Source organism: Cetorhinus maximus, unplaced genomic scaffold (assembly GCF_964194155.1).
Source record: "Cetorhinus maximus unplaced genomic scaffold, sCetMax3.hap1.1 HAP1_SCAFFOLD_2415, whole genome shotgun sequence".
Classification (NCBI taxonomy): Eukaryota; Metazoa; Chordata; class Chondrichthyes; order Lamniformes; family Cetorhinidae; genus Cetorhinus; species Cetorhinus maximus.
The window spans coordinates 16,664-39,776 of record NW_027598354.1 but is presented as its reverse complement, the minus strand read 5'-3'; the positions used below and the strand labels follow the sequence as shown (position 1 = coordinate 39,776).

Here is a 23,113-nt window from a genome sequence, read left to right as displayed (position 1 = left end):
GAAGAATCAGAAAGTTGTCCTGCCCTGGGATTAACATATCAACGGACAGGCCTCCTGGGGAGCAGATTGAGAGACATCCCAACATGCCAGGGGTGGAGTCTGCAAACTGCTCGTTCAGGATATACCTGGCTAGGAACCCAATCCGAAAACCGCCTCCAGAGTGCGGAGCTAGTCCCCACTCTGGTTTAATGTGCGTGTGTGTTCCCTCTGTCTCAATCTGCTTTATAACTCTTTGACTTGTTTGTATTTGGATGTTGCTGAGTTGTAACTGAGAGTGAATCATTGGCTCTTGCGTTATTTTGTTTGAAAATGTTCTTTGCTCTCTGTTTTAATGGAATTAATTTTCTCCCCCACCCCTCAAAGAATTTTTATTTTGAAACCTGCAATCTGAAGATCCAGACTGGGACAAGGACTCTTCTTCTTCAGGAGTTTCCTGAGACCTTCTCCAAGGCCGTGCCCCATGGGCCCACGTGAGTTTGTGTCCGTTTCTTACCCTGAGATTTAATTTCCTCTCCGGGACCCTGGTTTTCGGTGGCTCCGGTTAACCAGTTCCTGTTGGACTGCGGGCCTGGAGTTTCAAAAAGAAAATCCTGGGGTTAAAGTAGCCCGGCCTTGCAATCCAAAACTTACATGTTAGCCTCCAGTGTGTGAGGAACAGGAGCCCCACAAGAGGAAATGAAAAGTCCTAAAGTGAAGCTGCCTAAAATCTTGTTATAATTCAGGGACAATGCGTGTATTTTGGGCTGTGCGATCATTCTGACGGTTAAACGGGATTCCCGGTGGTCATTTTACTGAGGGTTTAGATTTCTATCTGCCTTTCTCCAGTTTTCTTTCTGTTTATTTCTTCGCTTTGCGCTATTTAAGCCTTCAAGGAATAATCACAGGTGAATTGATGGGCCTACAGCAGGGCAAGTGAGCTGCAGAAGGGGCAGGGAAAGACTTTACACATGAGGAGAGGGGGCAGGAGTTTCAGAAGGTAGGAGTGACAGAGGGGGCTGATCAAGGGGGAGGGAGGCTGCTGTTCGTTTCGGAGGGGGATAATTAGAATGAACATGGGGACAGGGTGCTTGTTCATGTTTGAAATAGTGAGGGGTCGCTGCTACATGTTTAAAATGGTGAATGCATATGAGTTAATAGCTGATATGAGTTTGTATTTATACAGACGTCCAGAGAGATAGGGGGTGGGGCGGTGCTGGGAGTGCGGGGACTGTTGTGATGGTGGGTTGGGTGTTAGATGGGGGTTGTTTGAGAGAGATTTTTGAGTGGGCAAACGCGGGGTTAAAAATGGCGCGAGTAATTTGGCGGCCACGAAACAAACGGTCTGGCGAAAATGATGCATAGATGGAATAATTGTCGGCTGATAATGACAGGGAGGAAAAGAATGGGGGTTGGATAATATTTGCGAGGAGGAAAGAAAAAGCTAAATAACCAGTCCAGTATAGATTTTGAAGAGCACACATTGGGGGTTATATATTTCTTTTTTCAGAAAAGGTTGCTGACAGGAAATAGAAGAGAAAATGAAAGATATGATGAAATCTATTTTTTGAATTGTGAATCGGGGAGAGCGCAAACGCAGTCCCCCACTACCACAAATTTTACAGTCGAGTATCCCGCATTTGGGGACATCGCAGGCATCAGCACACCCGAAGTGCAATGGGCTAGCATCGTCCTGGGAGAACCTTTTTTTTTTGCAAAAATATACTTTATTCATAAAATATCTTCAACCACATTCCAAACCATTTCAAAAACACCATTACAAGGGTACAATCCGGTTCAACTTTAACAAAATGTATCACCAGGTGCATCAGTACAAACAATATTACAATCATTTACAGGCTTTCACTTTGATCTGTACAGCCTGAGGGGCTCTAAACAGTTCCCAGTCTCTCGGTGCGCTGTGGTAGAAAGGTCTTAGACAGCGGCCCTTCCCCATTGCGCTTTTGCAGCAGCTGCCCCAAGCTTTAGTGCGTCCCTCAGCACGTAGTCCTCGGCCTTGGAATGTGCCAGTCCGCAACACTCGGTCGGGGACAACTCTTTGCGCTGGAAGACCAACAAGTTTCGGGCAGACCAAAGCGCGTCTTTCACCGAGTTGATGATCCTCCAGCTGCAGTTGATGTTTGTCTCGGTGTGTGTCGCTGGGAACAGCCCGTAGAGCACAGAGTCCTGTGTCACAGAACTGCTCGGGATGAACCTCGACAGCAACCACTGCATCTCTCTCCAGATCTTCTTTGCAAAGGCACCAACTACAAGGATGTGAACAACGGTCTCATACCGACCACAGCCACCTCGAGGGCAACATGCCAAGGGGGTGAGACTCCTGACTTTGACAGTCTGCTCGGGGAACCATCCCACAGGGTCCACCCTCTCCTTTTCCCTCAGGGCCTCTAAGACGTTACGTGCTGACCACTGCCTGATGGACTTGTGGTCAAAGGTGTTTTTCTGCATAAATTTTTCCACCAGGGACAGGTGGTACGGCACGGTCCAACTACTTGGAGCGTTCCGCGGCAGCGTGGCCAGACCCATCCTTCGCAACACCGGGGACAGGTAGAACCTCAGCACGTAGTGACACTTGGTGTTTGCGTACTGAGGGTCTACGCACCGCTTGATGCAGCCACACACAAAGGTGGCCATCAGTATGAGGGCGATGTTGGGCACGTTTTTTTCCCCTTTATCTAGAGGCTTGTACATCGCGTCTCTGCGGACACGATCCATTTTCGACCTCCAGATAAAGCGGAAGATGGCTCGAGTGATCGCCACCACGCAGGAGTGTGGAATGGGCCAGACCTGCGCCACGTACAGCAACAGCGAGAGTGCCTCACACCTGATGACCAGGTTCTTACCCGCAATGGAGAGGGAGCGTCGCTCCCACATGCCCAGTTTCCTTTTCACCATAGACACTCGCTCCTTCCAGTTTCTAACGCATGCCCTGGTCCCTCCGAACCATATCCCCAGCACCTTCAGGCCGTCAGCCCTGACAGTGAAGGGGACAAAGGATCGGTCAGCCCAGTTCCCAAAGAACATGGCCTCGCTCTTCCCACGATTTACCTTGGCTCCCGAGGCCAGTTCGAACTGGTCGCAAATGTGGATCAGTCTGCGCACCGACAGCGGATCCGAGCAGAAGACGACGACATCGTCCATGTACAGGGAGGCTTTTACCTGAGTGCCTCCACTGCCTGGGATCGTCACTCCTCTTATGCCCGGATCCTTCCTGATGGACTCGGCCAAGGGTTCTATGCAACACACGAAAAGAACAGGCGAGAGAGGTCAGCCCTGCCTGACTCCAGATTTAATCTGAAAGCTATCTGTTTCCCACCCATTGATTGAGACTGCGCTACTGATGTTAGTGTAGAGCAGTTGGATCCAATATCGAATTCCCTCCCCAAACCCCATTTTGGAAAGCACATCCACCACGTAGGTGTGCGATATTCTGTCAAAGGCCTTCTCCTGATCCAGGCTGATGAGGCAAATGTCCACACCCCTATCCTGCACATAGGCAATCGTATCCCTGAGCAGCGCCAGGCTGTCAGAGATCTTCCTGCCTGGCACAGTGCAGGTCTGGTCATGGTGTATCACCAATTCCAGAGCGGATTCGACCCGATTGGCGATGACCTTGGACAGAATCTTATAGTCCACATTCAACAGTGAAATGGGTCGCCAAATTCTAATTTCCTCCCTTTCTTCCTTGTGCTTGTAGATGAGGGTGATGATGCCTTTCCTCATGGATTCTGACATGCTGCCGGCCAGGAGCATACTCTCGTACACTTCTAGTAGGTCTGGGCCCTTCCAGTCCCACAGAGCCGAATACAACTCCACCGGCAAGCCGTCGCTTCTGGGGAGATTTACTCTTCTCGAAGGACTCAAGGGCCTAAGTCAGTTCGTCAGGAGTTCGCGGTTTGTCAAGCCTCTCCCGTGTACTGTCGACTAAGACCTCCGTGATAGAGGACAAGAAGGACTGGGAGGCCGTGCTGCCCGTGGGCTTCACGTCATACAATCCGGCATAAAACGATTTGCTGATCCTCAAAATGTCGGACTGCGCTGACTTTACTGAGCCGTCTTCTTCCTTCAGGCTGCTGATCACAGAGCTCTCTCTCTGTACCTTTTCGAAGAAGAAACGTGAGCACGTCTCATCCTGCTCCACGGAGCGCGCTCCGGAATGGAAGATGTTCTTGGAGGCAAAGGGCTAGGCTTGCTGGCTCTTCACCTCTTAGAGTTCCTCCTTGACATCGACCCCCACCGACTGCAGCCGGAGCAGATTCTGCATGTATTTCAGGAGTCGGGACATTTCCCTCTGTTCCTTTCTAGCTTTCTGGGTGCCTTTGACGATGAAAAACCTCTTGATGTTTCCCTTGATCGCTTCCCACCAATGTGTCAGGGACTCAAAGAGGGGTTTCATGGTTCTCCAACCTTTGTAATCCCTCTTGAGCTCCTCAATGTTCTCTGGGGTCAGCAGTTGCACGTTTAGCTTCCATGCCCCCCTGCCCACCCTCTGGTCTTCCTCTAAGTGACAGTCAACCAGTAGGAGGCAGTGGTCAGAGAACACCGGCTTGACATCGGTGGATCTGACTGCGAATGCGCGGGACACAAACAGTTAGTCTATCCTGAAACGGATGGACCCGTCTGGTCGCGACCGGGTGTATCTATGCTGTGCTCAGTCTGCAGGGTTGCTGAAGACGTCGTGCAGCTTGGCATCCTTAACTGTTTCCATCGGGGATCTGGACGTAGCGTCCAACCTTCTGTCGGCCCTGCCGGATCGTCCAGCCGCATCGATGTTGCAGTTGAAGTCACCGCCCACAATGACCGGCCTGGACGTCACCAACAGCAGTGGGAGCTGCTGAAAAACCGCCAGCCGGGCGGTCTTTTGTGCCGGGGCATACACGTTAATTAACCGGAGTGGAGCATTCTTGTACATTACTTTTGCTACGAGGAGGCACCCACCCATGACCTCCTTAACCTCGGAGACAGTGAAGTTGCCTCCCCGCAGCAGAATACCAAGGCCGGAGGAACGAGAGTCGTATCCGTCCGATCAGATCGATGGCCCGTATGATCACCACCGTGACCATTGTCTGTAGTAGCTGAGGTGCGGTATCGCACACTCCTGCAGAAACAACAGGTCAGCTTTGACCTTGGCAAGGTAATCCAAGGTCGCTACACATCGCGTAGTTGATTTAATGCTATGCACATTTATGGATACCATCTTTACACCCATTTTAAAGCATTTAGTCTCTTACCAAACCTGTTGCCTCTGAGAGTCCCAGGCCTTTGGTCTGCTCCTGCATACCCATAGTGTTTACAAATTGCCTCACTTTGGATGGGCTGAGGAAACTGTCCTGAACATCCCCATTGGCAATGTTCTGCTCAGGTGGCATCTGGGGTTCGAGCAGAGAATGGGATTTGAAATGTCCTCTGTTGGAGAAGCTTCTCCAATCCTCTCCCTCTCTGGGGCGTTGCTACTCCCGGCTTCCCGGAGCTGGGGTGCGCTGAGCGCCTCACTGCTCCCAGATTCCTGGGGCTGGGATGCGCTGGCCTCTTCGGGTTGTGGGCAAAGTTGGGGTGCGCTGGTCTCCTCATTGTCTCCAATGTTCTGGAGCTCAGGTGTCTCGTCCTCCAACTCCCTAGAGCTTTGCCGCTTCTTCTGCAGGTGTCGCCCAGGCACTTCTTCGTCCGAAGAGCAGCTGCCCTTGTTATCCGTGTCGGATGGGAGACGCCTCTTGCCTCTTGTCTGGGAAGTGGCTTGGTCCCTTCTTCCTTTTGGCTCTCTTCACCAGCTGCCACTCCCCCTGCTGATTTTCCGCTGCTTCCTCCTCCTCCATTGATTCGCTCTCCTGAGGAGTGGGAGGTTCAGGGGGCAGTGCTGTTGATCGGTTGTCTGCTGCCTCAATCTTTTCCTCCACCTTGTCTCTCCCTGTGTCCTCCTTTGTCCCCTTGTTTTCACTGGGGGCCATGGTGGTTGGAGTGTTGCAAGTGTCCTTGGTAGTGGTGACTCGAAGCATTTCTGCTGCTTCCCCCTCTTTGGCTTTGGCTGCCTGTGCATAATTGAGGCAGCGTTTGGGGCAGGTCCTGTAGAGGTGAGCTGCCTCGCCACACAGGTTGCAGCTCTTAGTCTGTTTGCAATCCTTTGTCTGGTGCCCTTCCTGTTTGCAGTTCTTGCAGAGGGCGCCGATGCAGTTGGCCGCCACATGACCAGACTTGCCGCATGAGCAACAAAGTTTGGGTTGCCCAGCGTAAACAAAGTAGCCATGGCTTCTCCCGATAGCGAAGCTGGAAGGAGGGTGGAAGATGGTTCCCTTACCGTCGGGGTCTTGAGCGTGACCTTAACCTGGCGTTTGCATGTCCAAATCCTGAAGGCGTCTCTATCCTCGCTGGAGCTCCCAACTTTGTTGACGTACCTGGCGAGGAAGGTGAACACGTCGGCGACAGGGTCGTAGGGGTTACAGAGACGCACTGTCACCACATGGTCCCGTTGCAACGGCGGAGCAAAGAGCGGCTCCACCGTCAGGATCTTCATCTCCGGCTGGTCTCTGTTCTCCTCGAACACCTTCAGGAACGTGACGCAAGCTGCCACTCGCTTGAAAGTCACATCGAAATGTCCAGCGCTTGGGAAGTCTTGCAGGGAGTAGATCTCCTCCGCTTCAAATCCACACGCCTTCAACAGGATCCGCTTGATGAAGAAGGCCCGATCCATGGGTGCTCCTCCTTCACTGTCCTTCACCGTCACCCGAACAGTGTTACGTACCCCATCATATGGGGCTCGACTGGTTATAGCCATCGCTTCACGACTACACTTTATCTTAGCCAAAAGGCCGAGTCAATCGAATGTTGGCCAACAAATCCCAAAATGAAGAGCTGGTACCGGCAAAAAATCTCATGTCAGTTTCGGCAGCTTTACCACAGCCACCAGTAGCTGCACAATACGCAGATAATATAGATTGGAACGGGCTGGTGCAACAGGCAGCAGGATATGAGGAACAACGGGAAGCAGGTTGGGAATCACCACCCCCATAACCCGTGGCCCCAATTAAGATAGAGCATGTGCCCCCGGTGTCCGGACAACCAGGCAGACCAGCTCAAGCGGCCGTACCGGCACAAAATGGGCAGCCGGCCCAGGCGCCAATACACGGACAGAGAGCTATAACGGGGGGTTCCTGGCGCAACTGAGAACCACGTATGTGTCCCTGTCACCTAGCGACACTATGAAGCTATTGGAAATAAATTACCCCAACTAAAACCTAGACACGGAATGAGTCGTTTTGGCAAAAATTGAGGGAAATAAGGCAATGCCACCGTCTCCATAACAGGGACGTTCGCGGGTTAGTCCGGATAAAACTACCTGAGGCGTTTTGGGGACGGCTGCGGCGAGCGTATCAGGACGGAACCTGGTGTAATGATATCGCTGCAGACCAGGCACAGCAGCAAGCTGATTTCCGAGCCTTTAGAGCAGAAATGGCACAAGTCTTAGGGCAAGCCCCAGTTAATTGGAATACAGTGACTGGAGTAAAACAAGAAAAGGGCGAGAGTGCCCATGAATATGGCAATTGGAAGTTTGAGGCATATTGTAACTACGGGGGTGTAGGTGCACTGGAGGTTCACTAGAGCTTTCCCCACCAGGGACTGCAACGCCACCACGGCCACAAAGATCCTCGCTTTTGAAGTAGTACCAAGGTGGGGAATCCCTTTACAGATAGATTCGGATCAAGGAGCGCATTTTACGGACAGTATTATGAAAAGGACGTGTGAGCTGCTCGGAGTAAAACAGAAATTTCACGTACCTTACCATCCACAAAGCTCAGGAATGGAAGAATGTATGAACCGCACGTTAAAAAATGCTATTGCAATGGCAAACACAGCAACTAGTAGGGGATGGGTGGATGTGCTCCCCCGCATATTGATGCGACTGAGGGCTACCCCCAACAGGACAACTGGTTTAACCCCTTATGAGTGGATGACCGGGAGGGCAATGCGCTTGCCAGAGGGCAGAGCCACCGGAAGTGAGGATATGGGACCCATCAGAGATAAAATTAAAAACGATATTAAGCAATTGGATGGACAGCTAAAGGAATTACAACAGGAAGTGAAGGACCAACAGGCTATCAGGGATTTAGAAGAGAGGACAAAAGGGGGACCCCCGTCACCACCGGCTGAGGTCGGAGACATGGTGTTTGTTCAAATCACCCCTAGCCAACCAGGTTTTGCCCCAAAATGGACTGGACCGTACGGAATTATTCACGTGCCTGCGTCGATATGAAGGGAAAAGCTAGGTGGAAACACTGGTCGCAACTGAAAAGGTATGATGTAAGTAAGAAAGACTAAATTACCAGGCAGCGGGGGGAAAACGGGCAACGAGCAGTCCGTACTGTGTTAGCCAAGTGGTTTAGGATTCATTCCCGATCTGGAGGACTGGCCATCTGAAAGACAAAAGGGGGAATCCTCAACTACGGGCAGGGTCACCGTGGGCTGTACACAAGGAGGGACGTAAAGGAGAAAGCTGCCTCTTATATCCAACCTAAACCCTGGTGATCACCAGCAGTGTGCTTCATTACAGAAATAACAATAACCGGGTAACCTCCACGCCAAGATGGAAAAAAGCTGGGTGTCCATGATCATTACCAGGGCCCTGGCTATCGCAGCCACCGGCATACAGAATGTAAACCGTGAAGCAGTGGCCGGTATGGGCTTATACTACAAGAATGTCAGCGACGGATATTGCGTGAAAGGAGGTGTGAATGTCACAACGGAAAGGTCAATGCTCTTCAAGTGTGGCACCGGGCTTACGCAACTATCCATTGGAACGAGCGATGGTGAGAGCCTAGGGCAGAGCTCGCATTCGGGAACGGAACTCCGATGGAAAAATGAGGGTCCACTATGCTTCCAGATCAGCGATGGTTCGGACGGACCCTGGACATGTGCGAAGGGGGCACAGGTCCAGATACAGTGTGTGAGAGATTTTTCGCAATTTACCTTCACAAGGAGGACTTGGGAATGACAGATACCTGGCATTGGATCTTGAGGGCCAAACACGGAGAGTTGACTGCAACGGCGGATCCCCGGACCGACACCACCCCGCTATCACAGGACGCGACGACACCAAAGAGACTATCTTGCCCAGACATGACCCCTGGGCCACAGAATGGACTGCTACTGTATACGGACGGTGAACTCTTGTATGATAATTTTAAACATGAAATTGTACAAGTAATTGTGAACCTGGCAGGTATGCGACTGCCTGAGTATTGCAGTAACCAAGCACCTCTACGAAAACTATACAAATTACTGAGTAAGGCTGTGATTAATCAGGCGGCCGACGCCACGGGTGCCACTAGATTCAGGGGACATCCTGCTTTCCACCGCCAGAAGAGAGAGTTAGTGTGGAAGAATAAAATACATCTACAGGTCAACTAAGGGTTAAACAGTTAGCACCATCGTGGAATACTACAGCACTGTTCCCTCTCTCGTTAGCACCATCGTGGAATACTACAGCACTGTTCCCTCTCTCGTTAGCACCATCGTGGAATACTACAGCACTGTTCCCTCTTTTGTTCTAGCAGGTACACCTGCAGCTGCCAGCTAATTGAGCAGGAGGGGAGAAAGGGAGTGTCATGGGCAGGCTTCCTGGAGTCATTAAGACGGGGCTGGGATGTCTGCCCCCAACACAAGGAGACAGGATCAAGCAATGGTCATCTGTTCTCTAGAGTGTACACTGCCTAGCACTAAAGATAAGGTCAAGCATGGTTATCTATTCTCTGTCTCACTTTTTATTAGTACGTGAGCTTCCCCTAATATCCTGTATAGTCATAAACTTAGAATAGACTAATTGTGTGACAATGATTCTCAATGTAATTGATCATTGAAAGTTAGACAGTCTTATCACCTTCAAGCTCTTTGATATGTACAACCTCTACTATAAATATGTGTGTGCTCTGATGCTTCCTCAGAGTGTGCTTGTATGTTACTGGGCTCTCCGTGATATCACGATTAATAAAGGCTTCCGAGACAAACCTCCTGGGTCTGAGTGTTCACTCCGATTTCCGCGACAGTTAGTTAACAATGTACTGACAGGGGTGAACACAGGGACTTCCCTGGTAAACTCTCTCGACATTCAAGGAATCAACTCCGAGGTCACGAATCTTAAAGGGATCATGAGGCAGCTTGCTCATAAGAGTAGCGAGGGGTGGTGAAACGGCAGCGGCCCTAGGGGGCAAGAGTGTGGCATCTGTATTGGAAAGCGTACACGTTATAGAGACCCATGCTAAAGCCACCAGCCAATTAACAGAAAGGGAGGAACGACAAGAGGGCAGCACCTAAAAAAGCCAGCTTACGGCCAGTGGCTGATCGGGCAATTAAGACACAATCTGGGCCAGATCCAAAGGGGGGAGGTACCGGGCTGGATCAACAGTGCCCGGTTGTGGGGGATGGCCAAGAACCCAGGCATCATCGACGCATGTACATTGAAAGGAGTGACCAGGGTGTATGCGGTGATTCAGAAGTGCACCTCAAACCAAATGAACGTGATAGGTATGGGCAATCCCCTCAGTCACAGCAGACACGGGCCCACACCCTCAGTACCAAGTGGAGAACATTGGGTTAATCCGAGACAATGACTCCCTCCGGTACTACCCCATAGATATGCATGCCATACGCAAGAATGAGGGCATACACAGGGTATCACTGAGCGGGTGCAGGAGGAAAGGTAGCCTCAATTTGCTCCCATCCAGTTGGAACGGGGGTGGTGCTGGACAAATGTGGGTACAACCGAACGGAGGGTTGTATATTAGAAATTACCCACAGAGGAAACCATCACACCCGCTCAGGATACAAGGGAACCCCGGCTCCCAGTTACTATCAGACACAGCGTGAATAATGTACGTCCAACAAAGGGGTCAGGTCTCAGTCAATGCCTCCGACACACTCCACCATGCCCTGGAACACTATGACGAACCTAAGCAGGCCCCAATTCCCCACCTTCCCAAAAGTCTGACAAAGTTTGAAGGTGACTTACGAAAGGTGAGGAATCAGCATTACGTGTTACAGGCGGTGTTTAAAAGGCTAATCAATGATACGGAAGAGCACTTGAGAGATCAAGGGGAATGTCCCCCCACCCACTCAGGGAATGGCTCAGGGAATCCCCCCCCCCACCACACAGGTAGCTCTCAGCGATTGCGAGCGAGCATCACGCTGCCCGGGCCTTAATTGGCCCACCCACATAAAATGGCAACTCGCCCTCGATTGGGGGCGTCAATTGGGTTCACGCCGGCCCCTGCACAACTCCCCCCCCCGCCCCGACAGGGGGGAAGATTCAGCCCATGAATATATTTCAATCTGCGTCACTCGGCAGTGAGAGAAAAGCTGAAAGGATCAATGATATCCTCAGGCTCGGTGTTCATACTTGAATTGTTGGCCTTTGTGTCATCGCATATCACATTGAGACAAAATGCTTTATAGTAAGGTTGATATAAATTGGAACTATTTCTTCCCTTCTATCACTTTACAGATAAACTGCTTTATGCAATGTGCTGCTGACAGTGGAGAATGGCCTTGGCTGACCTCTTTCTCCGGACATGCTTATTCGTACTGTCCACTTTAACCGGCTTCTCGTGGAACCCGCTCAACAGCTACTACCCGGCAAAATAGATGTGGCTGACTTCTTACCTTCCCACTAACTTCCTCATTTTTAAATTAATCCACTGGCCGTCGACATTTTGTTCAAATCGATGGGATTTTACTTTGTCCGAAAGCCTTGCAGATCCGACTAATAATAATGGATCTTTCTGATGGTGATCAGAGAAACAATGAGCGGGACATCCATCGATGTTTGTCCCCCTGTTGGAGCCACTGTCCTGGGTCATGGGAGAAACTCCGTTTCCTGACCACTGTTTCCATCCCTGGCATCTGTCGAAATCTGAGCTCCTTTATTGACAAGAAATCTTGACCCCAAGATGAGCTTCTGAACACTGAGCTGGACCCGGATTTTCCTCCACTCGTTTCTTTCCGCCCACCCAGCCTTTTTCCAGCTCCCACAAACTCTAATTTTCCTAATGACGGTTTTCCTTTCATTCCCCAATAGCTTGTGACTCCAGCCCCCTCCCCGCCGCCGCCGCCCACCAACTTGCTCCCCCCCCTCCCCCACCCCCCAGTCTCCCGCCCCGGAGTTCTCTCTCCCCCCCCACCACACCCCCGTCTTCCCCTCCGAGCTCTCTTCCCCCAACCCCGAGCTCCCCTTCCCAGCCCCCTGCGCTCCCTCTCTCCCTCCACCCCCCAGAGTTCTCCTCCCCCCCCGCGCCGAGCTCTCTCTCCCCCCCGCCAACCACACCCCCCCCGAGCTCCCCTTCCCCCCGCCCCACCCAAGATCCCCTCCCCTCCACCCGAGCTCCCCTCCTCCCACACCCCCCAACAAGCTCCCCTCTTCCCACAACCCCCCGATCTCTCCACCCCCCCGCCCCCTTCCCCCCGAGCTCACTCTCTCTCCTCCCCCCGCAGAGCTCTCTCTCCCCCTCCGAGCTCCCCTTCCCCCCCCAGCTCTCCTCCTCCCCCTACCCCCTGAGCTCCCCCTCCTCCCCTCCTCCTCTCCCCCGAGCTCTCCCCTCCCCCGCTCCCTCCTCCCCCCCAGCACTTCGCCACGCCCCCCCGAGCTCCCCTCCTCCCTCCCAGCTCCCCTCCTCCCCCTCCAGCTGTACCCCCCACCCGAGCTCCCCTTCTCCCCCACCAGCTCTCCCCACCCCCAGCTCCCCTCCTCTCCAGCTTTCTCCCTCCCCCCCAGCTCTCTCTCCCTCCCAGCTCTCTCTCTCTCCGCTCCCCCCAGCCCTCTCTCACCCCCCCAGCTCTCTTCCCCCCCCCCAGCTCTCTTCCCCCCACACCCCGAGTTCTCTCTCTCCCCCCACCCCCACCCCGAGTTCTCTCTCTCTTCCCCCCCTCCCCGAGTTCTCTCTCTCTTCCCCCCCTCCCCGAGTTCTCTCTCTCTTCCCCCCCTCCCCGAGTTCTCTCTCTCTTCCCCCCCTCCCCCCGAGTTCTCTCTCTCTTCCCCCCCTCCCCCCGAGTTCTCTCACTCTTCCCCCCCGAGTTCTCTCTCTCTTCCCCCCCCTCCCCCCGAGTTCTCTCTCTCTTCCCCCCCCTCCCCGAGTTCTCTCTCTCTCCCCCCCAACCCCCGAGTTCTCTCCCCTCCCCCCCCACCCCCCCGAGTTCTCTCCGCTCCTCCGCTATTTCTATATTTTGCCCTCGGTCCTTTTCTCTCCCGTTTGATTCTCGATCGCCGCGCGCGCCATTCAGTTTACCGCCAAAACCAACCGCCGCCTCCCGATCCCCGGCAACGGCCGCGTGACCCGGCTCAAACCTCGCGAGAGGGCCCCGGAGCGGCATCACGTGACAATGGGTATTTAAGGCGCCGCCGGAGCCCCTGTCTCTCCAGCGGGCAGGGTTTGGGAATTTATGTCTTTGGGAACTCTCATTGGGGGGAAACTCTCAGGGAGGGAAAAACGGGCCGATTGGGCTTTAGTCCGATGAGGCTGTGTGGAGAGCTCGGGCTCGGCCACTGACATTAACACTCGATGTCCGGCTCTCTCCGCTCTTTCCAAAGCTTCTTGTGACATTCAGGCTTTTTCTTCTCTTTCCATCCGGATGAAGCAAATGTGGCTGCAACAAAACAAGGCCAATGCGGTCAGACATTGTGGAGAATGTACTGCCTGGAAAGATGCTGGAAGCCCATGCAATGATTTCCCTAAAGGAATTGGACATCAGCTTGAATAGGAACAATGGCTGGGGTTGGGGGGAGAGCAGAGGAATGGGATCAATTGGATCTTTTAAAGAGCCAGCACAGCCTCAATGGTCGAATAGCTGCCTTTTTTAATGTATGATTTTAGACACTGAAGAATCAATGGGAATCTGCATTGGTGCAAGAATTCATCACATTAATCCTCATTAATTTAGCATTTAATTAGTTCCCTGATTCAAGAAGCTGCTGATCATTTCCAGAGAGTATTTATATTTTCCTGATGCTCTGGACATTGGTGAGAAGTTGTGTAAACATCAACAGCTTGTGTTTTTGTGCAGGCTCTCCCCATAAAAGGATGCCCCAAACTGCTGAATTGTTTAAGTGCTGTCACTTATTGTAAAGAGTCAACACTAAAATGGAGGCCCTTTGGCAAAACTGTTCACTGATTTTAAACTCCTCAGGAGTTCCCTCCCACTCTGAACTGTTTCCACCTGCCTGTATTTCTCTATTCCCCTCAGGCTCCCCTTAAATGTTTGCAATCTGTTCTACTACTCTGTGGTAGTAAGTTTCATCAGAGTATGCAAGTATTTTCTCTTTAAAATCTTGATTTGATTTTAGTGGTTCTTGTATTCATTTAAGCAAATGTGGGACCCCTTTCCCTCAGCAGACTGTCACTGACAGCAATGAGTGTTCATCTGTCCTTGTCGTGTAATTGATCTCCCTATATTTTCTGAACATCAACTTGAATAGGCAAACAAAGCACCCCTCTCAACATCTTTTGCTTTTGGGGGATTTCTGATAGTACAGTGGACACGTGTTGGGGAGTAAGAAGCTGGGGGAAGTCTGGAGGGTATTAAATAATAAAAAGGTACATGTCTTTATTACATCATCTGATTTCTGGATTGTTTAAAAGAATGCAGTCTATTGCATTGAGCTAAAATGAATTGGTGCCAATATTCTACTCTTATTAGGAAGTGAAAACAATTTGGGTACAGTTTCCAGAGATGCTCAACTTGATTTCCAAACCATTAGTATTTTGGCTGTCAACACTGGCAGGGCACCTACAATCATGGCCCTTAAGGGTGTCAAAAATCAATTTCCAGACTTTGTAAACAAACATCCAGCTCTTGGTGCATGAATGGTTTCTTCAGAAGAGCCATTGCAAATCGTTGTAAAGCCTTTTTTATGGTGAAGGAGGGGCAACAAAAGAGAAGGGGCAGCATAGGACGTGAACATGTCCCAACACCGTGCCCTACCCTGCATAGAATGCAATGTACAGGTAACAAAATCACAAGGGCCTTGGTGAGATGTGCATTAGAATTGTATACCTCAACATAGGGGGTATATGTCATCTCTGCCACCTACTGCATGAAGACCAGCAGCTTATCACCTGTCCAGTTTGAAGGTGTTGACCAAAGTACGTTTATAGCACAGACTCTGAAATGGGGGGGACCTCTGGGACATCTCTGTAATGCCTGAGTCTGTGGGACAGGGGAGCAGGGAAACTGGTCACATTTGTCACCTCAGCAAAGTGGTAGCAAGATGTGGCCATTCAGTCTCACGAGGTCACTGGCTTACTTATGGTCCAGGCTACGTAACTAATGCCATCAATGTTGTGTTTCATTCTCAAATAGAAAAGCACCTCCAAAGGACTTTTACACCCAGAATATACATTGTGCGTGACAACACATGAGGTTTCGGTCAATGTGAAGGATGCTGGAAATTATGATGTGTTCCTTCCAAATTTCTCTTGATCTCATCTTCAAAACAAAATCATTTCAATGGATGGCTTGTGGTTGACCTAAGTTTAGCTCCTCTGCCATGGCTCTGACCTCCAGATGAGTGCTCCAAATGTTACCTGAGGTGTGCCAGTGACAAATTGTGTGTGCCTCTACAACAGGATTGGTCATTTACAGATTCTTTGGGATTTTAAAGGGGCCACTTTTGCTGCCTACACTAACCTGTAGAGGCTCTGCAGTATCTTTAGTTTGTGAATATGAGGATATTTGAAACCTACCGCATGCAGTACAAATTCATCATGCCAAAAAAAGGCCTGAGCTGCTTCATTTGAAGTGCTCGGTAGAACGCAGTTTACCTTGTTGTAGAAGGTGTTGAGCTTCTTGTGTTGTTGGAGCTGCACTCGTCCAGCCAAGTGGAGAGCATTTCATCACACTCCTGACTGGTGTCACAGAATTCCCTACACCCATTAGCAATAATGCCGGTAGTTGCAAACGTGTTACAAGAAATTAACAGCGAGTTGTCAACCCCCTGATCTTTCCTTCTAGTAGTTGACCCAGGCTGCTTGGCTAAGCACTTTTATTTTTATTTATTTATTTTTTTGCAACAATTTTTATACCATTGGATGGGCAGGATATTCCATTGACAAGGTCATTTTTAAAAAAATTCATTTATGGGATGTGGGCTTCGCTGGCTGGGCCAGCATTTATTGCCCATCCCTGAAGGAGGAGGAGGAGGTGGTGGTGGTGGTGAGCTACCTTCTTGAACCACTGCAGTCCATGTGGTGAAGGTGTACCCATAGTGCTGTTAGGAAGGGAGTTCCAGGATTTTGACCCAGCTATGGTGAAGGAATAGCAATATATTTCCAAGCCAGGATAGTGAGTGGTTTGGAAGGGAACTTCGACGTGGTGGTTTTCTCATGTATCTGCTGCCCTTGTCCTTCAAGATGGTAGTAGTCGTGGGATTGGAAGGTGCTGTTGAAGGAGTCTTGGCGAATTCCTGCAATGCATCTTGTAGATGGTACACGTTGCTACTGTGTGTTGATGGTTGAGGGAATGAATGTTTGTGGACAAGTGTAGCTTAAGCTCGATAGGACAACGTGCTCCTTCAGAGATCCAGCACTGATCTGATGGGTAGAATGTCCTCCAGTGCTGTAACCAATGATATTAGATACTCTGTCCATATCCTAGGCTTTCCCTGTCTATCATCCCAGCTGTGTATGATCTGATGGTGTTCCCTTCACAAGCCCCTGTCGAGGTGCTATGTGTTTGCCTTATTTCAATATTAACTGTGTGCAGTCTCTTTGACCTTATACTGTGACTGAGTGCTTGAGAAAGCAGTTCATACATCACCTTCCTCCCTCTTGAGACTTTGGCCTGCTCTGCAGAGCTCTTTCCATATCCAGAGTATTGATCTCAGTCAGACCTCCCACTCATACCATGCTAACTGGCACTAAGTCTCACTTTCTTATGCTGTGCTCAGCACTAAATTTCTTGGCGTTGTGGGTGTGTTTTCCATAGCCTGGCTCTTTCTTTTCCCAGGAAGCCTTCGTAAACGGCCTCAGCATACAATCTGGCAACGTGCTCTCTTTTCCCCAGCTGCTCTACAAAGGTGACAACTTTACACCCCTGGTGGCAGAAATGTTATTCTTGAATCTGCAGCCTTAGCTGAATGCAGCAATTTCTCAGTTGCAGGATCAACCTTGTGTACCTTTTTTTTTCCTGAGTGAGCTTGAGAATGAATGAAAATTTTTCAGAGCAAATGGATTTGCCATCCTCCTTCAAATTCCTCAGGAAGCGCACCCTTTTGTGAGCAGGGCTAGAAGGGGTGGAATGTACAGAAGAATGGGGAGAGAGCAGTCCCCTCGCGTGACTCAAGGGGTTCACACAGACTCGAGGGTCAAATGGCCTCCCTTTGCATTGTTACATTCCATGATGACTCCAAAGCAGGATGGTGTGTTACTCAGCAAGGCTTGCAGGCAATGCTATTGTGAACTGGGACAATCAAGATTGTCTGTCTGTACAATTTGTTGCAGCATCAACTACAGTTGTCATCTGAAGCTTCATATGGCAATGTTCATTTAGTGAAATGCTTCCTTAGAGTAGATCAGGCAGGCATCAATTTGCCCTAAAATCCTGGAGCTGTGTAAAGTCTGAACAAGTGCATGACCTAGATGTTAAGTGTTCTGAATGGGTGCATCACATTTACAACACTTGCATTTGGCAGGGCAGTGATGAGTTCATTTTTGTTTTAAAGAAAGGAAACATGGGCTAGGGCGAGTCCTGAGCTCTGGTAATTAGGACACAAGTGATGTGGTGGGCAGATGCTGATACTGGTCAGATGGAATATTGGAAGTGGAGATGGAGGTGAAATGGGTGCTGTGCCACCACCAATTTTAACATCATTTTAACTTCCCAGTGTTTAATGCAGTTTGTTCGTGTAATACAGGATTAAGTTTAAAAACAAACACTGGAATATGACCTTGGAAACTCAAAAAAAGCCCAAATTTTTAAAGAGCACTACTCTGGTTTGGTTTTCCCTTTTCTTTAACAGTAAGATATGGAGCTGTAACATGGGCCTTCTAAGCAGTGACTCTTGGCAGAATGTTTAGTGGCCAGTTTCTGCTGTGTGATTTCTAGCATTTCCAGCGACTTTCTGCCCTGGGGTTTCACCTCAGCATACGTATTGTGCACCTCTTGTGCACACTTCACAAGCTTGCTACTGCCAGGATTACTACTTTTGCTTTACTTTGCAAAGTAAGCTACACTTGACTGATCCTCTGCTCAGTGCTAATTTTGCTGTTTGGATGGCGCTGAATATGCTAAAGTTCATCCAGAGGCATCCAAGTCCATGATATTACCCTCGCTGCTTAAGCAACACTTGGCCATAGGCACATACCTGCTGCATAATCCATTTGGTCAGCATCAGCCCTGATAATTTTTGTGTGTTAAATAAACCAATATCATTAGAGGATGATGGTAATACTCAAAAGTATAGCACGCGTGCAATTTCCCTTGTTCTCCAGTCTGAAGTCGCTGGCCATTAGTGACTGATACTGATAAACATTTTGATTATTATCAATGACTCAGAATCCTTGCATTTGAAGAACACTCTTTTTTTCAATTTGTGTGATTACGTCTAATAATGACACTGGAACAAATTCCAGGCAGATTCTGTGAATCTGCTTTTACAAGCTCCGCTCCTTCTTCCAATCACAGCACCTCTTGCAGATGGAGAGCTTCAAATGCAAAGGGGAATGAGCTGGTTGAGTGGGTGAACCTGCTGAAAGTAATGTCTGGGAAGAGTGGAATCAGATTAAACCTTAACTGTTTTTATTGTTAATTCAACAATTTACAGACTTTATTACATCCTTTGGGAGGAAGGGACTTGCCTGAAGGTGGCAGCTCCAAGTTTTACTTCGCAGACTTTTTTTGTACAATTATCACATGAGAGATCTGGATTTTGCTCATCGTGTCCAGAGGTGAAATGAGAACTACCAGAATGTTGACTGAAGCTTTGCACTTTCACACCGATTTTAATTTGGCGGGGAGGTTTTCTTTCCGGGACAGAGATGAGCATTTTACAAGATGCAGGCAGCAAATCAACTTGCAGATTCACACTGTCGGCATGAAGCTTAAATGACCAAATAGTGTCTATGGGGGAGAATTGTTGATACACGTACCTATAGGTCCTATAGGGTGTAATAGACAGAGATACCTTGATGTCAACTGACTCACAAGTTTCAGTTCCCAGCATGTGCACCTTTTGTATGGAAGCTCAGAGCTGGCAATGTGAATTCATAACTTGCACCTTTTATGGAGCCTGCTATTACATACTGACTCAGCTACAATTAACAATTAATGTTTTCAAAAGCACTTGAAGTTATTAAGCAATTAATTAATTAAGACATTAATTGCGTAAAAAGACAGACAATTAAGCACAGCTTGCTTTTGTGTCTGTCTGGGGGTTGAGTAACTGGAATTTTGATGTTGCTGAAATTGTCTGGAGTTGGATTCCAGACTTTGATTTTTCTTGCATCCCCTCCAAAACTTTCAAGAAAAGGATCATTAAAGGAAATTGCATGATGGTTCAAACCACAATGCAGGTGCTGTAGTGTCCGGACTGTCACATGACCGGCTGCGAGAGAAACACAGCTGGGAAGATGCTGGGTTAACAGCAGTGCAGTAATATTTTAACAGGAGCAATTACAGCACGAAGATATCGGGATTGGGAGGGTCCAAAATAACAGGCAACACTGAATTAACGCAAGAGTTATTTGAATTCATCTCTGAAAACAATACTGTTGTGACTTTCTTAATTCATTGGAGCACTTCTAATACAGTAACTTTAAACTGGTGCTGAAAACTGACAGGTATGTTGGCTGTATATTTCTGCTCTGTTTCTCTGCAGCATCCTTCCTGCTGCACTAATACTGGTTTCAGGCTAGCTGAGCACTGATCAAACAATCAAACCATTACCAACTGAGGCAGGAGGGGATCTCCTAGAAAAGTTTCAGGTTCTCTTGACATATGAATGATTTCATATTTTGCAATTTACATTAACTAATGACGTGAATGTGTTCAATCCCAAGTACCAATACTTGATAGTAATGCAAAAGGGTTTCACCCTTACAGTAAACAGCTCTTAAACTGCTGTTGGAATTGATTTTTAGTTTCACCCTAGATGAAAGCCAATCCAGTAGATTCCAGATAAATTTTTCCATAAGCCCATTTTCATACTCATAGGTTGCTATATTATTCGATACGTAAACATTGCAAAGAATATGATCGAACCTCTCCAAAATATAGGATTGTGGGAGTGAACAAAGCATTTTGAGAAGCTCTTTGTCAGTATAAAAACTCGTGGTCTTAGATTGACAGGTGGCAATTAAACGGTGGAGTTATAATAGGCCCTGATATCTTGGAATGATTTAATAGTAAAAGACAGCCAAGAGTATAAACCGGTACCCAACACTTTCCCTTTCCATCCTCCTTTTTCACTGTCAGTGGTAAAGTAAGAGCTTTCAGCCCAGAGAGCAATTAGTGCAGAGGGATTACTGTACATTGAAAGACACGGCATGTCTAACCCAAGCAAACACTTTCAATGTTTCCTGTCATCCAGCCAGCAGTGATCTGCAGCTGGATATTATCATCTCCACACAGAATAGAATCATAGAAAGTTTATGGCACAAAGCGGCCACTTGGCCCATTGTGTCTGCTCGGGCTGAAAAACGAGCCACCCAGCCTAATCCCACTTTCCAGCATTTAGTCTGTAACCCTGCAGGTTCCGGCATTTTAAGGTGCATATCCAGACACGCTTTTAAATGAGTGTTTCTGCTTCTACTAATCTTCAAACTTCTTGATCATTCCCCCTACATTTACATCCAAATTATTAGATATACCTCAAAAAGCAGGGGATCTAATACACGTCAACCCACAAATGCAACTATTTATATGGAAGTATTTCTTCTAGAGCGGCTGAGGTGGGATGTGGTCGTGTTTTATGGAGAAGGTGATGGTTGGGACTGAGCACAAAAAGATCAGTTCTATTGATTTGAAATTTTCACTTGAACGGCATTGCAAAATAATAAAGTAATAACGAGCATCACTGCGGTCCTGCAGCTGAACCTTGTAGAGTTTAAAGACTTTCCATTCTGGAACTACCTCACTCATTAAAAATTGGTTCCAGTGTCATTATTAGACCTGCATGTTAAGGACTAGCTGACTACACCTTTTGTAGCCTTCATGTGTACTGTGTATGGAAAAGCCTCAAACCATCCTTGTTCCTGTGAAAGGTCTTTGCATTTTGGTGATGTTTCTTTAACAGGATGTGCACAGCAGCTTGACCAGCTCCAGCTCAAAGGATTTTCCCAGCAGTGGCTGCTCTCACTCCAGGCCTTTATCTGTACCTCAGATCAGCAGGAGCTGAATACAAGATTTGTGCCAGCAGGTACAGGCTAGGTTGGGAGTGGACAAAACTGCAGCATTTCAGGTTCTACTTGGAATTTACTCAGATATAAAGAGTCAAATGTTTCTCCTTTAGCAGCCACTACAAAAAGAGTACAGAGCACTGATCTATTACAGAGCATTGTACACTGTGAGGAGGACAGTATAGAACTTCAAAAGAACATAGACAAGTTGGTAGAGTGGGCAGATAGGTGGCAGATGAAGCTCAATGCGGAGAAGCGTGAGGGGATGCACTTTGGTACAAAGAACATGGAGAGACAATATAAAATAAGGGGTACAATTCTTAAGGACGTGGCGGAGCAGAGGGATCGGGGTGTTTATGTGCATAGGTCATTGAAGGTGGCAGGACAGTGGTGCGAGCAGTTAGTAAAGCATGCAGTATCCTGGGCTTTATTAAGAGGAGCATAGAGTACAAGAGTGGAGAGGTTATGCTGAGCTCATATAAGATGCTATTTAGCCCTCAGCTGGAGTATTGTGTCCAGCTCTGGGCACCACACTATAGAACGGATGTGAACACATTGGAGAGAGTGCAGAAGAGGTTTACAAATATGTCTCCGGAGTAAGAAACTTCAGTTACGAAGATAGATTGGAAACGTTGGGACTGTTCTCCTTGGAGAAGAGAAGGCTAAGAGGAGATTTGATAGAGGTGTTCAAAATCATGAGGGGGCTGGATAGAGTAGATAGGAAGAATCTGTTCCCGCTCTGAAAAGGATCGAGACCGAGAGAGCACAGGTTTAAAGTGATTTACAAAAGAAGCAAACGTGATGTGAGAAAAATCTTTTTCACACAGCGAGTGGTTCGAGTATGGAATGCACTGCCTGGAAGTGTGGTGGAGGCAGGTTCAATCGAGGCATTCAAGAGGATTATCACTAGATGATTATTTGAATAGAAACAATGTGCAAGGGTAAGGGGAAAAGGGAGGAGAATGGTGCTAAGTCATAATGCTCATTCGGAGAGCTGGTGTAAATATGATGGGCCAAATGGTCTCCTTCTGAACCCTAACAATTCTGTGATTCTGTGACATTATCTGATTGGTTTTCCTTGTGGGAACTTTTATGTTTTTCATTCTAATGGTTCAGTTTCTGCTGTGTTTCTCAACCAAGAGGCAATCATTTCTATTCCTGCTCGCTACTGGATGGTGCAAAATACTTCAATCAATTAAATATTTTTGAAGTGCTGATATCTGTTGTGATGCTGGAAATGTGTCAGTTAATTTACTCACAGCAAAGTCCCACATACAGAAATGACATCATGACAAATAATGTTTTCAGTAATGTTGGTTGAAGGAGAAATATTGGCCAGGAGACCAGGGAGAATTCGGCCACTCTTTCTTGAATAGTGCCATGGAATATTTTGCATCCAGTTATGATGTTAGCTGGAATATCTGCTCAATTCTCTGGGGTGATACTAGATCTCACACAACCCTCTTCCCACAGAAAAACAGCAGTTTAGAGGTCTACTAATGGAAGTCAAATTACTTTTGGTTATTTTAATGGACTATCTCTTTAAATCTATGAGCAGTGGGCAGCCCAGCTCCACAAGCTTTTCACACACAATCTGGAAACAGGCTTTTTATTGGGGTGTGGGGAGCTGTGTAGCTGTTGGGATGAGGCTCTTTGTCAGAACACAGTACTCTCCAAACAAAGGGTCAAAGGGACTCGAAATGTTAGCTGTGTTTCTCTCTCCACAGATGCTGCTGGACCTGCTGAGC

The 23,113-nt window shown here is 48.5% G+C and overlaps 1 non-coding gene across 1 annotated transcript; it reads right to left on the bottom strand.

Annotated features, from left to right (window-relative positions):
- Window positions 1-1,555: 1,555 nt before the first annotated feature.
- LOC144677330 (U1 spliceosomal RNA) lies at window positions 1,556-1,718 on the bottom strand. Its single transcript, XR_013575641.1, has one exon. It is a non-coding gene; the product is annotated as a U1 spliceosomal RNA (small nuclear RNA).
- Window positions 1,719-23,113: the final 21,395 nt, after the last annotated feature.